We start from the raw sequence: 11,619 nt of genomic DNA, 5'->3' as shown, positions 1-11,619 counted from the left end.
AACAATGTCGCAGGGATGAAAAAAATCAAGGAAATGATTGAGGCATTAACCAATTTTACAGAACACTAAGAATAATTGAGAAAATGTAAAAGAGACTAACTTCTTCTCGCACTGTATGATTCGACATGCTTTGCCGCTTTATATCGTCCACATTATATGTGAATAAATGAATGGGCTACTGTCACGATCTACGGACAGCACATATTCATGTGTAGAAGCAATTGAGAAAAAAAAGCTTGAATTTATTACAAAAAACCCTTGCTCGGTCAAAAGCCGTTTGAGTGCAAGTTGTTTTCACAAGATTATCGAAGACGAGACGTGCTTGGTCCAAAAAGAAAACAATGCACTATACTTCTGCAACCATGCGGGAGCACGGGAAGTGGTTTTTTAGGTGAAGAAATAAAGGTCAGAGAATGGCACGGTCAGTGCACGCAGCGCCTTTGCGAAGCGAAGGGGAGAAGGGTACGAGAGGAGGAAGAGACACGCCTCTCGCCCCCCCCCTACACACACACACACATATATATATATATATATATATATATATATATATATATATATATATATATATATATATATATATATATATATATATATATATATATATATATATTGTGGGACCTGCGACTCACGCCGTAAAATTTGTATTTGCTATCTATTCTCTTTGACATCCCCTCGGGGGGGGGGGGGGGGTGTATGAGGTGATCAGCAGGGGGCGCTGCAACCCCCGTCGAGTTAAAAAACTTACGTCGAGTTACAGTGCCCCCTCTATATTTCTCTATGTACCTATAGGGATTTACATTGCCCCCTAAGTGACCAAGGGTTGCCCCCGCCCCCCTTCCCCCGTGGTGGGCACGCGTATGCATAGGCACCATCAATCATTGCAATACAATTTTGTGTGTAAATGTGTGCGTCAACCATAGTACATTTCGAAGTCAAGAACATGAGTGTTTTAGGTGATTATTACCGCTGTTCTTCATTTGTTAAAAATGCATTGTACCTGCAAGCGTTTCAAACTTCGCGCGCTAAAGTCACGTGTTAATTTCTTATTTAGTTTTTTTGTGAAAATAAAATTATTTTTCCTGCTTTGTTTTTATGTTATATATATTTCCGTTTACTCTTTATACTTTACCGCATTACTTAAGCATTTTATTGCGCCTTTGTACGTCTGCGGAGCTGTAACCCCGAACTTGTTTTGGCGTGCTCGCTGGTCGGGCGCTGCAGCTTGTCGGTTCTGCATCGTTTTTTCTCGTTTTTTGAGGTGTGCTTGCGCGCTGCGTTCGTGTTTTGTGTTCTGCCGGTGCTGCCTATTACGAAGATGAACTCTACTCAAGCGAGGACGTGTGGCGTCGCATTTTGGAACACTCGCCAGGTACGTACCACATTCCTGCTGTCGGCGCTTTGTCAACACCGAGAGCGTGATAACGACGCCATGCTACGTTTTTCGTTACATGTGGGCGATAAGTGAAGTTTTTTAACGTAGCGAACCTGTTTGTGTGTGTCATTTCATCAGGATGAAGGCGTTTTTGTAGGAAGTGAAGCGTGGGCGAGCTTTTACTTTCGATTCAAGCATGCTTCGGTGTGTGAAGCACATGGCGCGTGCCTGCGCAGTGGGAATTCGGCGGCGGATTTGTGCGAGTTGTGACGGCGCTCGCCTCTGTCGGCAGTGGTGTTGGCAGGGAGCCCTGCTCGCGATGGACCAATATTTTGGTTAAATAATTGTTGGGCGAAGACGGCGTTTGTTAGCTGTAAGCGTTGATTACGCCTAGGGCGCGTATGTTTGGATCTCTTAACTTGAGGCTTTTTTTTTTTTGCATGCCTGTTCATATTGTGTGCTACAGGAGTCAACGGGTTCATTTGTTGTACGTTTCATACGTTGTACGTCCAAAGCAGTTTGAAAAGTTTCGTATGTTGTACGCCCTTTTTTTAAACTGCTATCAGAAATTGCTGCAGGCAGCCGAACGTATGCCGGTGTATGCATCCACGCCGGCACGCATCTTTGAACTACCGTGTTATTCGAGTTCGCGTGCAGCATGCTGCCTCGTCTTAGATACGGCTCGCAAGGCTTGCACGTATGTACGCTTACGTGTTTATGCAGTCCGTTTAGTCAAATCTGAGCTTACGTTATACACTCGCAACATAGGTTGTCTGATTCGTTCGGAACCCATGAATTTTGAGCCGTTCGTTAAACTTGAACTGTATTTCCGAACAAAATTTTCATGGCTTATTGGGGCCGAATAACTGTAGCTTAACTGTGCGAGCCCTAATTCGATCAGTAGTTCATGCGGTAGAGCACATTTTATTTTATTCAGCTTGTTTTCGCTATGCTTAGATTTCATTATTTTGTGGTGGTTTATTAAATATTGTATGTGCCTCGCCAAAACTTTGTGTTCAAACTTCGCTAAGCAATTTTACTTGTACGAACAGTAAGAACAGTTTAGACCATCACCTCCAATGGCATTTAATAACAGATGACAAGCTTTTGCCGATCTGGTCAGAAACACACATGAAAACATTGAAAAACTACACATTGGCCTCGAATAAAAGCACAGTCTTTGTCACTTGTGAATAGGGCTTTTGTGTGGGGGCCAAAACGTCATGATTTCAATTAGGGTCAGCATGTTGTTTTGTCTTCACACATCAAATGACAAGCTTCAGTAAATTCTATAGGCATGCACTACAGTTATAGAAGGGATCTGTGGTGTTTGGAGAAACAAATATATCATTTAACACTCAAAACTTGCAATAATGTTATACATCATAGTATGCATACATAAGGCATGCACGTGTTGCTGTGAAAATGGAAAATTGGACAGTATGTTCATCTGACAATCATGAATATAGACTGCATGTTTCCAAGCTGTTGGCATTGACGCAATTACACAACTTCAGAAATCAGTCTCATCAAACGTTTATTGTGTATTGCTAAATCGTGACCAATGCCTTCCAGTATTCTTGTTACTAGAGATCGTTGCAGAAGCTTGCATGCTTTATTGGGATGGTATTTAGCTCAAGATGGGTGCGTTGTATTAGCACTTCCACATTTTTTCCCATTATTTATTAGACAGCCTGTAATGAGGGGTATGTTAGGGATGAGTGAGGGGCACTGCCTTTTTAGCCACCTGGAATCATTAAATTAACAGCCATAATTTAGCAGTTGACAATAGTAATTTAGTGAAACCAATTTTCTTCGTTATCGGCATAATCGTTCAAATGTAGGCAGCCGAAAGAGAGTTGCATTAGTTGTGTTCAAACTAAAATTCGTAATATAACTTTATGTGTTACCTCCAATGGATACTTGATCAAAGTGCATACCGTCATGTACGCACTGCCCTATTATTGAATTGGCATGTATACGCACTATGCCAGAGCGCTATTCAAGTATATTTTGTGACAGATCTGTTATGTGAAAAATGCATATTCTTTCGTAAGGTTGCAGCTATGTTCGCCAAAAACATTGAGGATGTTTTTGTTGTAGCATGTCTGGTTTTCGTACATCCTACTCTTTTAAAACAAAACTTTCCAGATCATTCTAAATTGAGTTCCAAATTCTGCTTCGCTAACAGACACATCAGTAAATTGTTTTTTGTTTCTCTCGCAGTCTATACATGCTCGTCGTAGGAAGAGAGTGTGGAAGACGTCTGGACTAGCCCATCATCCAAGGCTGGCTCGTGAAAAATTTGACTGCTGGTGCACATCAGTGGCGCATGGCTTCTGTTTCTTCTGAAAAGCGAGCTGCAGAGAGCCACCTGGTAGCTGTATTCAAGGAGCACAAAGGTTCAGGGTGTTCAAAGTTAACCCTTTTGTTTTTCCTTAAAAGAGAAGTCAGCGCTGTAAGTTATCTATGTAAAGCCACCTCTGCTGATAGCTATGTATCGAGGAGGATGCAATGTGAGACAATAATTATCACTGTCAGCGGTGCCATTAAGTTTTATTAATCAACTTAATAGTGACCACAGCAGGAGATCATGTATGTGTTAAATATTTGAGCCAGTCACATTTCTACATATTGTCACTTGTAAGAATTCTAGCATGCCTGTGCTCAGATATCCTGCTGGAAATTTAGTTGCGGCTTGCATTATTATGTGTGCAGGACAGTGAGCACTAGCACAGACTCTGATTTCATGCATTTAATCTGACCGTCGGTGGAAGGCATGGGCAAACATTAAAATGGTTACTCTTGCTATTCGCTGGCGATAGCAAGAACCGACTGCTCATTCCGCTATGGAGTGATATTTTGCTAAACCTCACTGCCTTGCATGCGTAATCATGAAAAGCAAAATTAAACTTTCAAACGGGATATCTAGGAGCATAAACATAATCAAAAAAGTTTTCCAAGTGGGACTGTGTAGAAACACGACTGCCTCCAACTTTTTAATGCAAACATACCTGCTTATTTGCGTTACTAAAATTTCAATATTTTTGGTTGATAGGCCAGATGACAGCATTATTTTATTACTTTGTGTCCCCCTGGACACAATCTGCCAAGGTGTTTTTCTGTTCCTAAGGCTAAAATTCAATGTAACTAGGCAGTGCATTTAAAAATGTGTCAGGGCTGCTTACTGAGCTCTTTATTGGATATTTTGTTTTTTCCAAGATCTACTGAGTGTGTTGCTCGCCAGACTTGCATGTCATGTTAATTGATGCCTTATGTGCAATTGGCCATTTAGAAACTTTTTGTGTTGTGATAAAAAGTAGCACATTAATGATTTTATCTTCAGTGTAACCTTCACTGAATATTCTATTTTAATATATTTTTGTCACTGTAGTTATTTCATTGCCTTTGGGAAGTTCAATTCATAAGTACAATCAAGTGTTTTCCCACTGTCATACTTCATCGTACCTAACTTTGCCAATACCAAACCATGTCGGATATTTTACAGTGATACATACTCATGTTTAACATTGTCAATGATAACTGATAGAAGGCATACTAGAATATTGTAACGTGAGTCCTTGGATCGGAGGGTTGAATGGTGAATTTTTTCAACTACATAGTAATATCTGCTTTGCTTTATTTCATGTCAAGTGTAATGAGAATAATATTTACCGAGGTTAACGTGTTAAAACCATGATATAATTATCAGGGACACTGGAGTAGAGGGTTTCAGATATTTTGACCACCTGGGGTTCTTTAAATCCATCCACGTCTAAGCAGACACGTGTCATGCATTTCCTCCTTAATCGAAATTGCAGCCACCACAGCCATGGTTTGATTTTGTGGCCTTCAGTTTAGCAGTCAAGGGTTACTTGAAGCGTATATTAGTTGTGGGCTGTGGTCTTGCTTCCATGATGCATCTTAAGTACAGCAGTTTGGTGCCAACCAGGCATCTCTACTAGTGCACTGGTGTTGTGTTTTTGCATTCGTAATTTACTGCAATATTTAACTATTTTATCAAGATGCATTTCTGAGCAGCTCTGCGAAGTCTGTGCTGGTGCTTATTACATTCCTAATTTTTTGTAAGAGGTAATGATTGTTGCATGTATTCTGAGTTAGATATGAAGTTACGAATTTTCCTTCTTTTATACTCTGTAAGAGTGTAAAGCCCAACAAGTCACTCTGTTATACTTTGCATATTGTACATCAGATGGCTAAATTGTGTGTGCAGAGCTTATATAAACAGCCCATAGTGTTTCGAATGCCTTGAAAACTGCCTTAGGATCAGAAAAAACTTGTGAAGAGTGGGATAGTCTGGGTGAACAGTGGAAGTTCCTCAGATAGGCTGGCTGATGTTTCGATAGGAGGACTTATGTTCGTGAAAAGTGCCGTTTCTTCTCATCCTTGGCATGTTAGCTTTAAGGGGGTTAGTAGAGATGTCATCTCCTGGTGGTGGTGCGTGTATTTGTTGGCAATTGCCGCCGGAAAAGAAAAAAAAACTAGAAAGCAAACAAGTGCAGTCCTCACTTCATTTCAAGTTGACTGGTAGCAATTCACAATGTTCTCGGAGGGTAGAGAAAAAAATGGAAGCAAAAAAGAGGAAACACGCAAAGTAGGAGCGGTGTGCTGCCGCTACAGAGGCAAAAAAAGCGAAGAGCTTTAAAGTTTGAAGCCAGCAGACAGTCCCCGCGTTTGGCCATCACAAAGGGTTGCCGACGATAAAGGCCTATGCTGTTCTCGAACATCTATGAATGGGACTCGTAAGAAAGCGGTTACGAAAAGCCGCGAGAGAGAAGCAGGCAGCTACCTTTAAATGCTAAGATTTCAAAGGTAAGCGACAACAGATGTGTTCGGAAGAGAATGTGTTTAATTGGGAAAGTCATTGGTTAAAATATGCTTTCACTATCCCCGTAGGTGGCCCGCTCAACAGAATTGCCTCAAGAATTTGGCGGCATGTTGGCAGAGAAATAGAGAAATTCAGAATGCAAAGGAAATAAGCATCAACGAGAGAAAGGCAGAAAGAAAGGAAAAAATTAAAAAAGGCGGGTTGGAGGTAGATGACACGCTAGTGTTAACAGACGAGGAAAGGAAAAAAGAGACGCAGAGAAATTTGTGGCTTGGCAATGACTTAAGGGTGCACGGTAGTAGTGTTTTTTGAAGCGACAAAAGAAGAAAGAAAGCTGTGGTTGAAAGGTTCTGGCAAATAAAAACTTCGTAGTTGTGTGTGTATAGACCCATGTATATCTATATTTATAATTTAAAAAATTTCGAGAGAACATCAATAGTACACTTGTAGTCTAGGAGCGATTCCATGTAATACCGGTTATGTCTATTTGAAGGTTGAACCTTTCTCCTTTCTAAATGCTGTCGTAATTATGCTATGGCTTTCAGCGATTCCAAATTGCGACGTGCTACATTGATTCGTGATCGGTGTAGGTGCTTACATTTCTGTATCAAATGTCATTCCATGTATTTCCTCTCTCATGGTGAGCAGAAATTCGTAGAACATAAAGCTATGCTTGGTCGAAATTGTGGCCCTGTTGGTTGAAGTGACTGGCTACTGCTTTTGGTAAATTGTGTTTTGTGTCTGCACAGTGGTCGTTCAGTCTTACGTGAATTGGCTGCCCAGTTTTGCCTATATATTGTCTGCAGGTGGCACACTTAAGACAGTATATTAGGTTGTTTGAAGTGCAGATGAAGATCGATGGGACCTTGTGAATGTAGTCAAATTTTGTGCTTTTTAAGTTGTTAGCCAGCTATATATTTTTACAGGTGGAGCATCTGGGCCGGCCACAGGGACCAGACGTCCTAGTGTTTGCTTTAAGTTTTGCGGGAATTAGAAATGCGTGGCACGTGGCATTTGCAACGCTAACTTAAAGACATGCTTGTTCACGCAAACTTAGACTAGGACGTCTGATCCCTGTGGCCGGCCCAGGTGCTCACCCTGCAAATATATACAGCCGGCTACCAACATAAAAAGCACAGCATCTGACTACATTCACAAGGTCACATAGAGCTTCACCTGCATTTTTAAACAACCTAATATACTTTTCTGAGTGTGCCAGCTGTAGAAAACAATATATAGGCGAAAGTGGGCCGCCAATTCACGTAAGACTGAACGGCCACCGTGCAAACACAAAGCTCAATTTACCGAAAGTAGTAGCTGGTCACTTCTACCAACAGGACCACACTTTCTAAAAAGCAAAGCTTTATGTTCTACAAAATAATTTCCGGTCACCACGAGAGAATAAATACATGAAATCATAATTTATACACAAATTTATGTCCCTACACCCATCAGGAATCAATGTTGCACGTGGTAATTTGGAATCGCTGAAAGCCATTGCATAATTGCGGCCATATTTAGGGACTAGAAACGTTCAACCTTCAAATAGACATAACTGGTATTACATGGAATCACTCCTAACCTACATATTGTAATAATAATATTCACTCTAAATTTTAAAACTTTAATTATAGATATACATGTGTCTATATACACACAACTATGAAGTTTTTATTTTCCAGAACCTTTCAACCACAGCTTCCTTTCCTCTTTTGTCGCTTCAAAAAACACTCCTACCGTGCACCATTAAGTCATTGCCAAGCCACAAATTTCTCTGCGTCTCTTTTTCCTTTCCTCGTTTGTTAACGCTAGCGTGTTGCCTATCACCAATCCGCCTTTTTTTTCATTTTTTCTTTTCTTTTGTGTTTCTCTCGTAGTTGCTTATTCCTTTTGCATTCCGAACTTGCGTATTTCTCTGCCAACATGCCGCCAAATTCTTGAGGCAATTCCGTTGAGCGGGACACTTAGTGAAAGCATATTTTAACCAATGACCTTCCCCAATAAACACGAGGTCTTACAAACACATATGGTGTCGCTTACCTTTGAAATCTTGGCATTTAAAAGTAGCCGCCTGCTTCTCTCTTGCACCTTTTTGTAACCTCTTTCTTATAAGTCCCATTCATAAATGTTCGAGAACGGCATAGGCCAATCAGCAACCCTTCGTGATGGCCAAACGCGGGGACAGTCTGCTGGCTTCCAACTTTTAACCTCTTTGCTTTTTTCTTGTCTGTAGCGGCCACCCATTGGCAGCACACCGCTCCTACTTTGGGTGTTTCCTTTTTTTTCTTTTTTTTCTCCACCCTCTGAGAACATTCTGAATCACTACCACCCAACTTGAAATGAAGCAAGGACTGCACTCCTCTGCTTTGTAGTTTTGTTTTTCAGGCTACGATTGCCAACAGGGACACATGCCACCACCAGGAGATGACGTCTTTACTAACCCCCTTGCAACTAATATGCCAATGATGAGAAGGCTAGGCACCTTTGACAAAGATAGGTTCTCCTATCGAAACTTTGGTCAGCCTATCTGAGGCATTTCCACCTGTCGGCCCTCGTTTTGGTTTTGTTGTGAATAGTGTGTTTTTGAGAAATGGATGCTGTCTCTATTACCTAGAAAGATGCTGAAAAATAAAACTTGCAATTTTAATATGTGGTGAAGCTTCATGGGGTGCGGGCTGATCTGTTAATCATTTTTCTTCGGCCACTGACCTTACCTGTTCGAATATTGGCGGTAAAATGCTCTAACTGTAGTATGTATGAAATATCATAATAACTGTGTTTCCTTTCAGTTGAGAGAAAACGTGTGTGGTGGTACATGTACTTGACATTTATCTTACGCCAAGATATGTCTGCTTTTAGGAAGTGGGAAAAGATATTTATCAATAAGTGGAAACGATGTCTGCCAGAGCAGCTCTGTTATTTTTGTATAATCAGAAAGTTTGAAATGAACTAGGTGAGGCTGAACTCGCATGGTTTTGCGATACCAAGTGTAACTGCAAATTAAGTTGCTGAAATATGTATATGTCTGCATCCTGCATGGGAAGTGTGCACTGTTACGGGTAATAATGTTTTTTGAATATAATGTGTTTGTGTGTCTACACAAACGTATGCATACCAAGCACCTTTGCTGTATCGACTCACTGAGCCACCAATTGATATACCCCAGATGTTTATGCTATTTAACACTAAATATTTGTATTTAATTGTATAACTATAGAAGGCAGTCTAAATTTCTATAGTCGGCTTTACAAAGAAGGCTTTGAGAAATATCATTGCATTTCAGTAAGCTTGCTTATACACACACACACACACACACATTTTTTCATCCACTTTTCTTTATTCTTCTTATTTACATTCTATAGGTTCTAATAACTTCCCCTGTACATTCCTTGGCATTACTGTCTGTTAGATCTCGTTAATATATATATATATATATATATATATAATGAGATCAAACAGACAATATTGCCAAGGAAAGTATAGGGGAAGTTATTAGACCGAATTGTAATTTAAATGTGAAGAAATGTGGGTGAAAAGATAACTTGCCATGGACAGGAACCGAACCTGCGACCTTTGAATAACGCGTTACTCGAAGGTCGCACACCCTTTCAACACCCTCTTAAAGGGTGTTAGCTGAACACCCTACACGAAGGGTGTTCAGCAAAATGTTAGGGTGTTCAACACCCTTCTAAGTAGGGTGTATCTGAAAACACCCATAGGGTGTTCCTCTGGCGACAAGCCAGTTTACACCCTTAAGGGTGTAAAAAAATTTACTGTGCACCACTCACTGCACCGGCATCGTTTGCTGCGTTTGCGACAGGAGTGAGCTACCATATAGCTAGAAGAGTCACATCAGGGGCTAGTTGGTTGTGCTTAGTTGACTCTTGCTGCGTGCTGCTCAAACGCAACGTAAAAATTGTCACTGTTACTTTCTGATCGTCCTGTATAAATAACCGCACGTTATTTTCCTGTGTCTTAAGTGCTTGAGCAGCGCGCTGCAAGTGTCCAGTATTGACAGCTGTCATTTCGTGCTCATCCTGTGTGTGTTCTTTTCATGCATCTTATGTGTTTGAGCAGCGCTCTGCAAGTGTCCAGCGTCGAAAGGTGCGTTTATCCTGTGTGCGTTCTTTTTATGGGTCTTTCGTGCTTGAGCAGCGCACTGCAAGTTCTGAGCAGCTTGCCGTTCATGTTACATTCAAGTTTATTGATATCTCATTCATTACTTCGCCCTCGCAGTGAAACTGATTTTTTTTTTGTCGCAGTATTCAGATATGTGAACAACCCAAGAAATAAAAAAGGCATAAATGAAATCGAGAAAAAGTAGAGAGGTTGGCCCAAACAAACAAATACCGGCAGTTTTGTACAATATACATCGGCAAGTAAGGCACTAGACGGATGTGGAGAATAGTTATATTTTGGCGTGTTGAGTTCTGGTATATTGCAAAGAGAAGGCAACGTGTGAAAGCACAAGAGAGATAACGCAATAGGCAGCTATCAGCCACACGTTAATTAGACAAGAGTGAGAACACGTACATATATAATGGATAACTCTTCAAGCACAATATGCCCTTACAATTGCATGGTATTCAGGGCTAATATTCTTCATATGTTAATAACGAAACATTATACAGATGGGGGGGGGGGCGAAGACAGAAAGAGACGAGTGCTTGTCAATTTACGTGTCGAGTGGTAAAACAAAGATCACATAGCACACGACGATGACCTTTGTGCTCCGTCTGTGCTTCGTTCTGTGCCTTATGCATGCATTAACAAACATTGACAATGTGGCATGCATACGTTTGGCATGCGTCAACGTTTGTAAATGCCATGGCCAATAAATTTGGGGACGCCACCAGCACCTTATAGCATCGAATCATATCGGTCCCAAAAGTAATCGATAAACATTTATAGACCATATGCAGCACATATTCGGTAGATAACCAATGACGTAGTATCTAGTTGCAGACTGAATAAGCACCAAAAGGAGGGAAGCAGCGGTCGAGGGCGGGAAAGAAATTGCTGTCGTTTTGAAATGAGCAAACAAGATAGCATAAGATAGAATCACACCTGCTGAAAGAGTACGGATAATAAAATATCGACGGTATACGCAGAAGCAGCCTTCGCGCACTGTATATGGGGATTAGGTTGATTATGATGAACACGCTGGACGTCGTAAAGGAACACGTCTACTTGGAAGGTGTACATAGTAACCGTGAAGCCGAACCACGAGAGTGAAGTAACCAGAAGAATAAGGATGGGGTGGAGCACATTCAGCAAGCATTATCAAATCACGAATGGTAATCTACCACTAACCTCAAAGAGTAACGTATATAACAGCTGCATCTTGCAGCTGCAACCTACGTAGCAGAAACCTGGAGGCTTACGAAGAGGGTTTAGC

At 41.0% G+C, this 11,619-nt stretch overlaps 1 long non-coding RNA gene across 1 annotated transcript; it reads left to right on the top strand.

Annotated features, from left to right (window-relative positions):
• Nucleotides 1-689: 689 nt before the first annotated feature.
• Nucleotides 690-9,339, top strand: LOC142803684 (uncharacterized). Its single transcript, XR_012894227.1, has 2 exons — nt 690-1,369; nt 3,599-9,339. It is a non-coding gene; the product is annotated as an uncharacterized LOC142803684 (long non-coding RNA).
• Nucleotides 9,340-11,619: the final 2,280 nt, after the last annotated feature.

Source organism: Rhipicephalus microplus, chromosome 3, assembly GCF_043290135.1.
Source record: "Rhipicephalus microplus isolate Deutch F79 chromosome 3, USDA_Rmic, whole genome shotgun sequence".
In the NCBI taxonomy this organism is placed as follows: Eukaryota; Metazoa; Arthropoda; class Arachnida; order Ixodida; family Ixodidae; genus Rhipicephalus; species Rhipicephalus microplus.
This window is presented reverse-complemented; position numbering and strand designations above follow the sequence as displayed.